This window comes from Phaenicophaeus curvirostris, chromosome 16 (assembly GCF_032191515.1).
Source record: "Phaenicophaeus curvirostris isolate KB17595 chromosome 16, BPBGC_Pcur_1.0, whole genome shotgun sequence".
NCBI classification, from domain to species: domain Eukaryota; kingdom Metazoa; phylum Chordata; class Aves; order Cuculiformes; family Cuculidae; genus Phaenicophaeus; species Phaenicophaeus curvirostris.
The window spans coordinates 10,330,365-10,345,375 of record NC_091407.1 but is presented as its reverse complement, the minus strand read 5'-3'; the positions used below and the strand labels follow the sequence as shown (position 1 = coordinate 10,345,375).

The 15,011-nt window shown below is 50.5% G+C and overlaps 1 long non-coding RNA gene across 1 annotated transcript in view; it reads left to right on the top strand.

Moving 5' to 3' along the window:
- The window catches only part of LOC138727826 (uncharacterized), a 152,205-nt gene that overhangs the window by 16,300 nt on the left and 120,894 nt on the right, over positions 1–15,011 (top strand). The window lies entirely within an intron of this gene.

Here is a 15,011-nt window from a genome sequence, read left to right as displayed (position 1 = left end):
TCCCTTTGCTTTCCTGGAGGGTCCGTGTTCTCCTCTGTGATCTCCGTGGAGGGGCCAGGGGCCAGAAGAAGCAAAGGAGCAGGCGGCTTGGGCTGTGTCGCTCTGTTGGTATCTGTACAGGGTTTATGTGGCAAGGCTTTAGGAGCAGGGTGGGCTATGAGAGAATGTGCCAGAGGCTGCCCCTGCGTTGGACAGAGACGGTTCCAGTGGGGTCCCAGATGGGTCCACTGCTGAGAATGTGAGAGAAACAGCCCTGCAGCTACTAATGCTGGGGGGGAGGAAGTGCTCCAGGTGCTGGAGCAAAGATTCCTCTGCAGCCTGTGGTGCAGATCGTGATGAGGCCAGCTGTGCCTCTGCAGCCCCTGTAGGTCCATGGTGGAGCAGATTTCCACCTGTAGCCCATGGAGGTTAACGGAGGAGCAGAGATTCACCTGCACCTAGAAAGGACTGCTCTCTGGAGCAGGTGGATACTGTGACCCTGAAGAAAGCCCATACTGGAGAAGGCTCCTGGCAGGACCTGTGGGTAGAGGAGCCTACACCGGAGCAGGTTTGCTGGTAGGACTTGTGGTCCTGTGGGGGACCTGTGCTGTAGCAGTCTGTTCCTGAAGTATTACACGCCATGGAAGAGACCTGTGCTGGAGGAGCGCATGTGTAGCCCAGGAGAAGGACCCACGCTGGAGAGGTTTGTGAAGAATTGTAATTTCCGCAAGCCAAGTCTGTTTTGTCTGTGGCAGGAACTGTTGAGTGATGTCCCTGTCCTTATCTTGACCCATGAGCCTTTCCTCATGTTTTCTCCCCCTGTTCCTGTTGAGGAGGGGATGATGGAGCAGCTGGGTGGGCAGCTGGTGGCCAGCCACCGTCAGCCCCCAGCAACTGGCTGCAGGAGGGCCCTGCGTGGCCAGGGATGTGCGTGCTGCTTCTTCCCAGCCTCAGGGGTGCAGCAACTCTCTGTGCCTCCCCTGCTTCACTGCCCTTGTCTTTGCGTGGTGCATTAGGGAGCGTATTATGCTGCAGAAGCAGTGGTGCAGTGTCTGGGGTGACTTGTATTCCCTGAAAGCAGTGGCAGGAGTGGGCAAACAGATGTAAGTGCAATTTTCTACCATTTTGCTTACAGAAATCGAGTAGCTTCTTTGTACTTGGGGGAAAAATACTCCCTTTCCAAAGCCATCAAGGTAAAAGCTGGGAGTACATTCCCCTCAAGACAGAGGAAGGCACAGGGTAGGGCTGTCTCGCTTTTTTTTTTTGCTGCTTTCTCTTTGGGTGAGGTGAGCCTGGGCTGGCTCACAGAGCACATCCTGGTGCCAAAGGAGCAGCCCTGGTCATTAGGCTTTTACTACAGTAACAACAAAAGGAAATGCAGGCTTTGTTCCACCTGGTTTGAAATCCTGCATAGAGCAATTGTAATTCTGCTAAAGGCCAACTACCTATGTGTTCATTCATTTCAAGAGAAGAGAATGACATCTCCAGTAATCATGATTAATGTCTCTTTCAGGTTTTCCTGTTACCATAAAAGCAAGAGATGTGTTTTTCTGTCGTTGGAATTTGCAGTAAATATGTCCTCTGCCTTTTTTATCTGGGCTATTTGAAGTCAGTCTTGTGAACTTCCATGTTTTAAATAACACAAACTATTTCCTACTAGGAGCCCAGTTCCAAGGCATGTGATACTAACAGAAAGGACAGTTGGTTTCAAGTGAAGAGGCAGAGTTCAGGGGTAAATCGGAGCTCTCTGCAAGGGGTAAAACTGAGAGCTGTTGTGAGGAGGATCAGTGCAAGAGTTAGTCTGCCTACCAGGAAACAGTGCCTCCTTTACGAAGGCATGGGGTTTCACCTCAAAGACAGGGACTGCAAACCTCATTCCAGCATTATCATCTCAGCGTTTCCAGCTGCTTTTATGCTTACAAAGTGCTGCAGTCTCTGAACTTCCTCTACCCTGCCATGCATGTCATGTAGGAGCTTTCATCAGGCTCCACATCACAGGCTCATTATACAGCGTGCACAGCCTGTGGTGAGCAGGCTTTAGCATGGCTTTTTTGGCCAGGGCATGTGGGTTATGCTGCTAGGCTGGGAGACCTGGACTGCCTCTAGCTGGAGACTGTATCACAGCCCTAAGGGACAGAAGCCCTCTGCATACCTGTGCCCACGGCTGGTCCTTGCATGGCAGTAGTGGAAGCTGTGCTGGCTCAGACGAATCCTGACTGTGGCGGAAGGCACTTAATTTACGAGAGCTTGGTGCCTTCTGCTCCAAAAGGAGCGTCTCTCTACTTGTATCCCAGTATGTTCTCTGTGACCACGTTTTTGGAGTGCAGAGGTGCTGTAAAGTCACAACATGTCTGTGCCCAGAGGAAGCGGCGACAGGCTTCAGGCTCAACAGTGGTTTTTAAGTCCCTTTCCTCTTTGTTGGTATCTGTTATTGCGGCCACCCAGCTCCAGGCAGGTCAGCACTACTGAGCACTATTGCTGACACCCCATGCAGCTTGTATGTTTGACCTCTGAGGTGTGGTCACTCCTCTGGGCTCCATTTCAGGCTGCTCTTATCTCATAGGACTAGCCGTTACGGATTCTCCGTCCGCTCCCCAGATGAGACAGGCTGTGATCTGTGGTGCCCAGGATGGGTGCCAAGACACCCCTTTACATTTTATCTGAAGCTCTCCTGCAGTTTTGAGGGATAGGATATCCCTTCTCAGTGCCTCCCTAAGCTACTTGCTGCATACAGCAACTTCTTCCCATTTCTGGTGTGAGTGAAGTAATCTCATGCCAGCAGTAACATCAGGCTTGCAGGAAGTTAAATTGAATAATAGTAATGATTTATTAAGATGATTATAAACTCAGTCAGAAATACAGCCTGTTTAGCCTCTTCTGAAGGCAGGACTAGCACCTGCTCTTCTCCTGCTGTGCTGGCTGCTCACGGGACCCCCAGTTTCTTCCAGTCAGGAGATTCTGAGAAGAAACGTGGGAAATTTTTGAGTGTTTATTGTCAGAGTCACAGGGAGGTGTTTGGAAAAATTCCTGTTGAAAATCTCACATGTGGCATAGAACAACAGTGCATGTTTGCTACCAACATAAATGTCTCTGCCTCACCGCCTGTGTTGCTGTCGCGTGGTGTGCTGGCACATCTTCCACGTTGCCCGTGCCACGGGCTGGTAGAACTGTCTCACAGCGTTCGCTTGCTTTGGGGTGAGAACGCGTTGTTTTCTGTATGCAGACACACATTCCTTTAACTGCTGAGCAATGTTTTCCATAAAGCTGCTTGAGATGTTTTCAGTGAGATGGAGTGACTTGGGAAAGCAGGATTCTTGCTGGCGTGTAGCTGCCTCCCTTTTCAGCTGGTTTTGGGCTGCTGTTGGCTTTTACTGACCGGGATCTGGCCTTGTGCTGGCTGTGCGTGAGCTGCCGGCGCTGCGGTTCGTGCTGTCCTGTGTGGATTGCAACACCTTCCACACGTACGGCTAAAAGGCGAAACTTAATTTTGCAGGAATTAATTGTGTTAGCAAAATGGTTTTTAAAACACTGCGGCGAACGCTCTGTCAGCTTTGACAGATGAAGGTAACGCTACAAAATGAATTTTGTTGACAAAATAATTTCAGGGTGTTGATAAAACGCGTTTTGTCTTCAGAGTGAAAAATACCAGACTGACAAACGCTATTGTCCTCAGAAGTGGTTTTCAGCTGTCAGTCAATTATCCCCATTTTATGCTGGCCAATGATAGTTCTTCATATCTGAGAAAGCTCTCCTAAAAGATAGCATAAAGCTCTGAAGGACAAAATAATTAAACTTTGATTTGTTGCTTTCAAATGGAAAGCAGCTTTGTGCCTTTGATGAACAAGGGCTGGTCCCTGCAAAGTGGAAACAGGTGGCAAGCGGTAGATGGCGATTCGACGTGTGCAGTGAAGAGGGGAGGGTGGGTGTGGAGCTGGGGCTCTTTAAACAGCCATTTGTTTGAAAACTTATTGCTAGACTGTTTGAATATGTCACAAGATTTTAAAATGGAGTTTCTGCAGATTTCACAAGCCATTTACATACACTTGGAAGTCTCATTTCTTCTTCCCATTGTGTTGCATTTCTTGAGCGTGAGAGAAGGGACGTGCATCTGGTTTTCCACCTGCAAGCATGTGGTGTGGGCTGGGGACAGCTGGTGTCATTGTGCTCTGGCTGGGGCTGGCATTGCTGCCCACCTCGTGAGGGGCCCAGGGCCAGCAGCCGCATGGGAGTGGTGGCTGGAGAGCTTGGGGTGCAGGGAGCTGCTCCCAGGTGGCCACATTTCTTCCCAGTGGTCCTGTTCTACTCCAGCAGCAGCTTCCCACCATTCTGGCCTGTGGGATGCCTCACCCAGTGAGGTCCTGCCTGCCTCTTGGCATCCCAGGTTACAAGACTGGCTCTTCCCATTGCAGCCAGAAGCCCCTGGGCATTCATCTTGCCTGTTTTGGGGATGGGAAGCCTTTCCAGCGTGACAGTTCAAGGAAAGTTAACCAAGTTACAGTATGGGTAACTGGAGTCCATGTGGTTTCAGTCTCTCAGTGCTTGGAGCTGTTTCTCCTACATGTTTTGGGTAAGGACCTCCAGGGCTCTCCAGACATCCTGCTGATTCCCAGGAGCGTAGCACACCAACATATTTTCTGAAACCTTTCGGTTTCTTAGTGGGATCTTGGGTTCCACATGCACATTCCCTTTTGTCCTACAGCACAGAAAAGGAAGGAACAAAATCTTGTGTTATGTATGAACTAGACTTTACTAGTATTTTGAGGACGCTTGCACTCAAGGAGACAGTCCTCTGATGAGACAGCAATGCTTCATTGCCAGGTTGTATTTCTTTATCAATACTGGCATAACTAATTACATTAAAGCATGAATGACCTTGTTGGAACAGCTAATCTTAGTCAAATAAGCGTGCCACTCCCACAAGTCACTGGAATGACACTGAGCATAATAGCTCCTTAATGCGTGGAACATCTGTTCTTCATTTCTGAAATAATGAGTGACTCTTCCTCATTCCCTGCCCTTCCCCACACTGGAGCGAGCCAGCTGCCCCTGGCGAAGCATTTAAACTTTTCCACTTCTGGCTGGGGGTGGTTTTGAAACCACCGACAAGCAAATAAGCAATCAAAACTATAAATCATCTGAAGCCCTAGTTACAATTAATGTGTGATAATTAACTAATGGTAGTTAATAGTGCTAGCTAACAAATTCCCTTTTGGGATTAGAGCAACAGGGATGCTGGTAGCATGGGCTACGCCTTCAACCTTCCTTTAATGGGAATTGTCTTTTGCTTTAGGGACAGTAGGACTAAAGCGCCTTCATGAAGCTGAGTGCAAGGATGGTCTTTTAAAACATGCTCATAAATTTAAGAGTGCTCCAGGACAGTCCAGTCAAGCCACCCCGTAAGCAGCACTCACGGTCTGTGAAAGTAGCTGCTCTTGTTGCAGCGGTGCACAGACTACTCAAACACTGTTTCGGGAGAGCCAGGCGCAGAGATGGGCTTCCCGAGCGTGGTGAGTTCTGGTTGTTTCCTTGCTGAAGAACAGCACTGTCTGCTTGGGTGCTTCTGCCGCTTGTGCCAGGGACACTGCCCTGGGCAGAACATGCCTCGGAAGAGCCATATTTAGCTTGTTAGGCTCAAGCCAAACCCTCCATCTTGGTTTAGGATGGCAGGGAAACACGATGTGGCTGGGATGTCTGAATATCATTTGCTGATTGAACTTCAACAGGGCTGTGTTTTCACTTTCTGTGCCATCTTTAGCAGGCAGATAGCGGCCTGGCTTCTCCCTGCCAGGGTGTGGAGAACAGGGCGAATCAATGCATGCCTACTAAGCTGTCTTCTGTTCATTTCTGCCTTTTAGGCTGCTTGGTCCCATGGTGCAATCACAACCGTGCTGGAATAGCACCTTAGAACCAATCATTTTTATGGGAACACATGCAGTATAAAAGGTCTGACTGCCTGTGCACACATATACCATCAGTGGCTATTGCTCAATAAAGCTGTCAGAGAGAGAAACATCCCAGCAAGTCCTTGAACAGTATCTCCTCAAGTTTAAACAGAGAAAAATCTCCTCACAATTCATTTCTTGTAAAAATAAAGAAAAGAGGATCAATACAAGCTGAACGAATGCATCAGGGTTGCTTCCTACAGACAAGGAGAGAAATAGGGTTTGTGACCACAGGTGCTGGCTCTGGGAGGGCAGCCTGCTGCCAGGTGCTGGCGGGGACTTCATGCATTGTCTTCTCCCAGGATCTGACTTCTTTTCTGGAGGAGAGCAGGAGCCCAGGGTCCTTCCCGAGAGCTGATGGACCAGGGACTGCCAGACAGCCCTGTTCTCTCTGCTGCCACCACAGTGACAAGAGTCTTGGCATAGCGACAAACCTGGGATAATGAGCAGGGTGTAAACAAGCTGCTCTGCTGCACTGGTGCTCCTGTGTCCGTAAATGCTGTCAGCACCCTCCTCCACTCAGCCTAGATCACCCACAATCATCTCACTTTGGCAGCAGCTCTTGGCCCCAAAAGGAGCTGTAGAATGTACTTTAATTTCCTGTAGTGATTAGGAACATGGTGCTTCCTTCATGACATACTGTCTGTGCTTCTGAGGCTTCTGCACACTGAGCCCGTTGTATTTCTCTTTTCACAGCGTGAGTCCCACGGTGCTCTGTTTAATGGATGTTATTTAGGTTGAAAGGTAAGCAGCTTAAATGCTTTGCTTTCTAGCATCTGTGTCCTGTTAGAGCCATCTCCTGCTCACTCTCAATTGCACATTTTGTTACATGAACATGTTTAGGTAGAGCAAGGGTTTTTCTCTCCTTCAAATATTTATAGTGATGACTTGTGATGTAATCAATAGGGTTTGCAGAATCTCATCCTGCACCACTGCCTCTTTTTTTTCTTCAGAACGGTGCTTGCTGCAGTATTATAGCTAGGACTGACAAGATAAAGCTGAGTTAAAACAAATTGCACATTATCTGCTTCCATCCTGCTGTTGAGATTGCAAAAGAGAGCAAATGAAATTCTGTCAGAGAAGCTCTTTTCCCTCCTCCCAGGCTGAGGAGTGGCAGCTGCTGAGGCGCACTGGGAGCATCTCTGACAGAGGCTGTGCTGAGCTCCTGTTCCCTCGCAGTGCTCCTTCAGGCCCTCTGTGCCGATAACCCGTGGTGACGGCTGGGGGAGGCTCTAGCAGCCACACCAGCCAGCCCCCTGCTTTTGGCTGTAGCCAGGAGGGCATGAAGTGAGCATCATCCTTGCACTGGACCATCCTGCCTGGGGAGGTGTCTGGCACAGCACCGGGGCTGCCGTTGGCACTGCAATCCAACACTAGCCAACGTGGCCCTGCCGGGAGCACCCTACATGTGCATACGGTGAGTGCAGGACCTGGCGTAGGATAGAATCACAGAATTATTTAGGTTGGAAGAGACCTTTAAGATGATCAAGTCCAAACATTTGTGCAAAGACATGTCAATTTGCTTGACTATGCCCATAGTATCCTTGCTTTAATGTTGGTAGAGATTAATGAGTATTTTATAGCAGATACGGTGGGTCAGCCCCGTTCCTGTGCTAAGGGAACACTGTTAACTGCCCTGGCTCAGCTACTGGTGCACACCCTGGCACTCATTCTGCCCACCACTACCTGGTGAGCAGAGGTCCACAGCACCAGGGCCATATGCATGTGTGCGTCTCCTGGTCTCCTTCCGATGCACGCAGAGCCCTGTGGCGAGCAGAGGCAGCCAGTCTGCTTGCTGGCACTGGGAGTGTCCTGTGCCCGCGCTGCTGTCCCACGCTAGTAAGGATGCTGTTAATAAATGTAGGGCTCGAAAGTGCCAGTTGGGACCAAAATAGTACTGCAATAATGTCACAAATGCAGCAGCAAAGCTGCTGTGGTTCCTGGTTAAATAACAAGCTGTATATTGCATTTCATACAGCTCTGAGGAGGCAGCACATCCTTCCCCCATCCATTCAAAGGAGCCCTGTCTGCTTTGAAAGCCTGTATTTTTTGCAGAATATCAAGAGTCTGGTCCCTCTGGACTTGACTGTGGTTCCGGGAGGGCTCTGTCCCTCCAAACATGCTCCTTTGGTGTTCAGGGCACTCAGGCCCAGCACTTGCTTTGTGTTCTCTGCCTTTCTATTTGTTATCTCTGTTCTGTTACAGCAAGGGCTGAGAAAGGAGATGAAAAGAAGCTTGGAAATCAGTTCCTATGCAAGTGTGGATTTATTTTTAAATCTCTTGAATTATTTACCTTGTCTGCCTTTCTTTAATGACAGGTGAATACGTTTATGACTTGTTCTCTTTCCCAGGGTAGCGCTTGGCACAAAGGGAATTAATTACATGTAGAGTAAATGCAGCTGATGTTAATTTTAAAGTCAAGTTTCAGCTTTGCTGAAATTTCAGAAAGAAAGTAGTGTTTTATAAATTAAACTCTGCTTTGTGCGCTTCCTTTTTAAAGAAGGCTTGGCATTTGGAAAGGCGGCAGGAACAGAAAACAAACATGCTTGATAAGGGAGACTTGTCTGTAAGGATGTATCCGCCAGCCATCAGCAGGCAGCAGTGGCAGACTGACGTGGCAGCGCATCAGCTCTGTGTGGAGAGCATAACAGCCTGCAGCAGCGTGCCAACACCTTCAGCAGGAATTGGCTGTGGTGGCAAACTGCTGGCCTGAGGCACGCGCTGCTGCTTTGAGCTGACAGGGTGATTAAATGAGTTGCTCCTTTCCATGAGAGAGCGCATGCCCTGTGCACTACCAGGAAAACCTCATTCATCTTCAAAGCGGTTTAGGTATGATACACTTGGAGCTTTACTGGAGAAGATCGTAGAATCATAGAATGGTTTGGGTTGGAAGGGACCTTAAATATCATCTAATTCCAACTCCCCTGCTATGGGCAGGGACACTTCCCACTAGATTAGGCTGCCCAAGACACCATCCAAACTTGTCTTGAACACTTTAAGGGATGGGGCATCCTTAGAATCTAGCACTGCCCTACCTGTGCAGGTGCGCTGCCAGCAGGACAGGCAAGGCCAGGGGTCCTGGGACAGTCGAACCACCCTCAGCTTACATTGGCAAACTAGTCCCCTTCATTGTCCCGTCTGAGGCTGTAGTTAACATTTCAGTTCCTCCCAGAAGGCTGGGATGATCTTACATTAACTCTTGAGGTATGAGAGGCCTCAGGAGCAGTGAGCTGGAGCTCTGGGTCTGACAGGGCTGCATGTGGGAAGTGCTGTGCTGCTCTCCAGCAGGCAGGCTGGGCATGGAGCCACCACCCTGGCAGCTGCTTGCCAGCCCTCAGGAGCTTGGCCCTGCAGGCAGCTAACATGGAAAGGGTCATGATTAATTTAACTCCCCATCCATCAAGCCCAGTTTCCACCCCTGGAGTGACAACTCATACGTGATGCTTTGGAAGAGAGCAGTTCCTTCCAGCCTCCGGTGCTGCTTGTGGGCAGTGGTGTCCTGTGCAGCTTAGCAGAGAGCAGATCTGTTTTAGAACTGGTCTTCTGATTTTTATGTGCTGTGGAATTTACTGTCCAAGCTCTTATGTCCTGGATTTCCAGTTGTGTGTTTAATGGAGATGACCCTGGGAACAGAGGGAAAATCTCTGCTGGGGTGAAACTGCTACTGCCAGTGAAGCCCCCTGAGCTCAGCTGGGTGAGTTGCAGTATAATCTGTACCATTTCATCGTCTTTTAACAAGCAGGCTGTAGTTTAGTGTGTCTGAGTGAATTTATTGCTCTATCTTGTTCTGAGGAGCTATGACCACTGGGTGCCCCATTATCTTTTAGGTTGCGTGTGTATGAAACAAACAGTTATCTCACATTTCCTGTAGCTTATGGCCCATATCTGATTGTGGAATGTAAAATAAAAGTTAAGTCTAAATAATAATAAAAAGTTAAGATGCAGAATAGAAATATTGCTTTAGTTTTGATGGGTTCTGCATAATTTTGGCTCCTTCCCCAAAGGATTTAGGATAACTCGATGAGAAAATTGCATTCAAATCCTGTGGGCTGCTCTGCCGTGACTGAACTGAAATTAGGGGCGATACGCAAAGTAGTTTTATAGAAACTGTTTGGAGCCTGCCTGCCGGCGAAAGCACTTGGTGCGTGGGCAGCACTGCATCTTGACCAGGACAGAGGCAGGACAATAGCAGGCTTGGGGTAAGAAGGAGGACACAGCTGTGTGTCCCTGAGGCCACAGTGCAGCGCTGATGCTCCTAGGGGAACCTGTGTGCCCAGTGGCCTCTACTTGCTATGCCTGCCCAGGGTTTGGGTGCTGCTGGGAGGCAGCTGCTCATCAGATGCTTGGCTTCTTGCTCAGAGCGTGGTTCTCCCTTTAAGTGTGTCATTGTTGGCTTGTTGATGGCAACTCTACCCACCTTAGGCTGGTCAGCATCCAGTGCCATGGTCTGGGAGGAAGGTGTTCCGCTGAGAGATTTTGCTGTCTAGCCCAGGCCCATGGGTGTTGCCTTTGTCCCCTTCCTCAGCCTTGCTTGAGGTGTTTGCTGAGCTCAATAACTGCACCGAGCACGCCCATGAGCACATGCACAGCCAGGTTGTTGCTTTGCCTGTCCCACACATGATTCAGGCACCACAGGAGGGTCCTCCTGTACAGGTGAGGTGTTCAGGTTCATGTTGCTGTGAATGGCTGGAAATAGGCTTCCTGGAACTTGGGATGGTCTTAGTTCCTGGCTTTGGGGAACAGAGAGATAAAATCACAAAGTAATTGTGGGTCTCTGCGCGTGAAGGGCCCTTGGGAAGGGCTCCTGAGTGAGAAGGACAGCCAGGGCTCGGCAGCGCTTCGCAGGACGTGCTGCAGAGCTCTGCAGGGCTGGGCTGATGCCCCTGGCAGGAGCACCGGGGCGTGCAAGTGTGCTGAGCACTGGGGTTGTTACTCAGCCCTGACATTCCAGACATGACTAAGCCATTTTGATGAAAGAGGTGGAATCTGACAGATTTACTATTCAATTGTTTCTTATAGATTTCAAATAAAAATAAATTGGCTTCTTTTGAAAGAACAAGCTGTGGAAAAACTTTCATAAGTGGAAGCAAGCAGTCTCTGAAGTGTTGCAGGTGGCTCTGTGCTCACCCAGCTAACAAGCTCCTCAAGGCCCAGCATGGAGGGGCTGCAAACTCCTCAGCTCTGGCTTTGCCTTGAGGCACCTGGGGAAAGAGGTGCACAGAGGAAGGGGAGAGGGTTCTAGAGCCTGAGCATCCCGTTGCAGAAGGCAGTGCTGGCACTGGCGGCTCCTGGCACTGCCCCTGGATGCAGCGGTGCGGTGTGATAAAAACAATAAAACCTGTGTGAGGCTGGCACTGTCCCTGTTGGCGGCTTCTATCGCAGTGGGTGCAGGAGGCCAAACGGGATCCTGTGTAGCTGCTGCCCATGCATTCGGGGAGATGTGGCTCCTGCCCTGTTAGGCTGATGGGCTCTGGGGGAGACTGCAAGAACAGGCGAGGATGGCCTTGCCTGCAGGAGAGGATTGAGCTCCTTGGCCCTTCCGAGGGTGGGTTCTTTGTTGCAGGGATGCCTCCCTGTTGAGGGCAGGCATGGGGCTGTGTGACCTGTCTCTAGGGGTGGTGGTGGTGGAGGGTGCTCTCCATGGATACTGGCATTCCCAGAGCTGCCTTTGGCAGACTTGCTTTTTCCAGGGTGGAGTTGGTGGCAGAGTGGATCTATCCTGATGTCTCCATCACTTTTGTGAGACTGCCTTCACAGAGGCTGCTACTGGGCACCGGGAGAGCAGCACATGCACAGCTCTGATGGGTTTTGTTTGCATTTAGAAGGAGCTGCTGGCTTAGGAGGTTTATCTGCGGCTTTTATGAATTGCAAGCCTGTCATTGCCCTGCAGGCAGCGTCCTGCTGGCATCTCCACAGGACTGGTAGCCTCTGCCAAGCCCTGGCTGTGAGGGAGGACTCAGCACAAGCTGGGGCTGGCGGTGGGTGCTGGGGAAGGGCAAGGTGACCCCCAGGCCTCGGATGCAGCCTGCCTGTAAGGGAAGGGCTTGGTGCACATCCCCAGGAGCTGCTTGCTGGCAGAGCATTCCGAGGAGTTACCCTTGGTGTGGACAGAAGTGCCAGGAGCGCAGTTCCCCTGGCATTAGACAGGCTGACAAAAGGTGCAGGAGCTGCGTTGGGAGCAGTGGTGATGGAGGGAGGCATGGGAGGAGGGAGCTCGGTGGGGCCAGGCAGCCCCCACTGCCCCTTGGGAGTCCCTGTGGTGGGAGCAGCAGCCTCTGTCCCCCCAAGGTGCTCTTGACCAGAAGAACTCTGTGCCCTGAGAGGTCATCTTGCCCTTTCAGCACCGAGTTGGACATCCCTGGTGCAGACGTCCTGGATCCTCCTGCTTCCCTGAGCACCTTTGTTCAAGAGGCAGACTGGTGAGTCTGGTGGTTCTTTTTGGGCTGGTTGCCCCTTTCAGCTTTGCTCCTCAGGACGGGTGCGTGCTGGGCTCTATATCTGCTGGAGTTTGCTGATGAAGCATTCTGGATTCTTTGGAGGTCTTTGTTTGCAAGGACCCTGGGAGACGTGAGCAAATGGCTGTAAGGAAAATGCCTTTCATTGTTCAAGATAAAGAAGAACACAAAGCCTTGGAGACATCGCTTCATTCAGGAATTAAATTGCAAGAGGCATCTGGTGTCAAATAAGTTTCATTTAATAGGTCACTCACTTAAATAAAGTTTCTGTAGAAATCAATATCACTTTCCCCTGCAACTGACAGCTCAAGACATTGAAAATGGCATTTTTCACATAAGGTTTATTTAATTTTAGGGGGAAGAATCCCTCCCACCCCTCCTGCATGGTCTAGGCAGCGCTTGTGCCGGGTGGGCAGTCTGCTGAGGTGGGAACTCCCTGTCCCACGGGGATAATCTGAGGGCATTTCAGCATGGGCTTGGCAGTCTCGCGTGCAGTCAGGGTGCTGTTGTCACAAGGCTGCAGCAGAGGTGCATCTACAGCTTACTGAAGGAAATAGGGATAAATTGTAGTGTTCTCTCTTGCAGGGCAAGGTGCCTTGTTATTTGTCTTAGCAGAACCTGGCTTTCTGTAGAGACCTTCAGTGTGCTGTGAAGGCTGGAGATTGCAACAGGGATGCTTCTGTGTCTGGGGTAGATGAACCTTGCCATTCCAGTCTCTCTTAAGAATGGCACCTTTGCTCCGTGTTATTTCAGTTCAGTAGGATCCCTCGGGGAAGGGAGGGCACTCTGGCAGCTTTCTGCACCCTCTCCTGGAGAACTGTGTGTGAGAACCAAGCGCTGGAATAATACATTCCTGCTATGGTGAAATAATTGTTTCTGAGCACTTGTTGTTTCCTCCATTTGCCTTTCAGTCCTAAGCAATTTCTGAGGCTGACACGCCATCGCCAGTCACATTTGCCTTGTTGTGTGCTGTGACTGACGCAATTACAGCTGACATTGTCACAGCACTTTGCACAAGTGCCTTCGGTGGCAGGCCAGCAGATGACCCCTGAAATGAGCATCAGGAGACATTGGTGCCCTGAACTTCCTCCGCAGGGAAGAGCTGCTGGCTCTCGGGGTAATACATGCACAGTGTCAAGTTTTAAAGCAAACGTTTTTCTGCTGGTTGCGAGAAACAGGGTGATTACTCCAGTCTTTCACAGCCTGCATGTGGACATTCCCTGTCAGCGTGTTTGACCATGCGACACCACCTGCAGCCAGTGCGAGTAACAGCATTGGCAGCGGAGGTTGGGCGGACTGAGGAGCGCATCAAGTGTTTTGCCTCCTCTCTGCCCCTTCACATAAGTACCAGGAGCCCTGGTGAGGGCAGAGGGTGAGGGATGGATGGGGATTGCCGCAGTGGTCAAATCCAGGCTCTGCAGAGGCACCTGTCCTCACAGAGAAGGAAACTTCTGTCCCTCCCCTGGTATCTACCATGGGAGAGCAGCAGGTGGTCAAGGCATTTGCAAGCACTTCTCTATGAAGAGGGATGGCAGCCCCTCAGGTTGATGCTGTGCAGGGAGAGGGAATGCCTTGGGGCCGAGTTAAGCAATGGGAAGAGCCATGGAGATATTGGAGACAACTGTGCTCGCTCGCAGTACAGACGTATGCGATGCTCACTGGGCCCAAAACGTGAAACTGGGGTGGAAATTTCTTCTTGCAGAACACAGCTCCAGAAGGCAAGATGTCCGTAGGACAGCAAATAGCAGCTCTTGCACTGGGAGCCAGCGGCAGGAATGCTCGGCAGGGCATCAGCTGGCCCTGGAGCTGCTGGGGAGCCTCTGCTGGGGCTGGCTACTGAGCCTGCTGTGCTCATCCCATGTGGGGATGGCTGCAGGGACACGGGGGCAGCTCCTGCTTTCCCAACAGCTCCTTGCTGGGGCTGGGAGAAGCCAGCTGGTCCTTGAGAGGGCCAGGAGGGCCTTGTTGCTCTGAGAGTGCGGGAATGCTTTGGGGATGTGGCTGGAGGAGCTTGCGGCAGCTAACCTGGAGCTGATGGCTGCTCCCCCTACCCACCCAACAGACAGAATTAGGTGTTATGTAAAACCACCCAAGCTTTTAATGACCTCTTTCAGGCGCAAACTGACCATCTAACTTTGCACGACTCACTGAGATTCCATTTTACTCAAGGAAATAAAAATAATAGTTTAAGCCGTTTCAAATATAGCTGTAAATCCCTAACAACATTAACCTTTTCCAAAGCATTAAGCTGGTCCCTGGTGTATTCTCGACATTGCTATTAGGAGGAGGTGCAAGATACTCTCTACTGAACTTCATGTTCCCAAAGCAAATAACAAGCCAGGCTGAGTGTGGGGTTTATCAGCTCTCTGACTGGTGCTTCACCCTGTTCTGAGTTGTCAAACATCAGCACTGGCTGCATCGGGAAGTCAGAAGTTCATGCACAGAAGCGAGGAGGGGGACAAAGGTGATGTCTGGGATCAATGAGGGAAGAGCCACTGCGGCAGAGAGTGTGGAAACAGAGGAGAGCTGCCTGCCCCGCGCAGCCATGCGGTGGGCTTTGCAGAGATCTGGGGCTCTGCTCTTGGGTTGTCAGAAGGACTTGGCTGGAGGCAGCAATAGTGGGAGTGGTTTGATT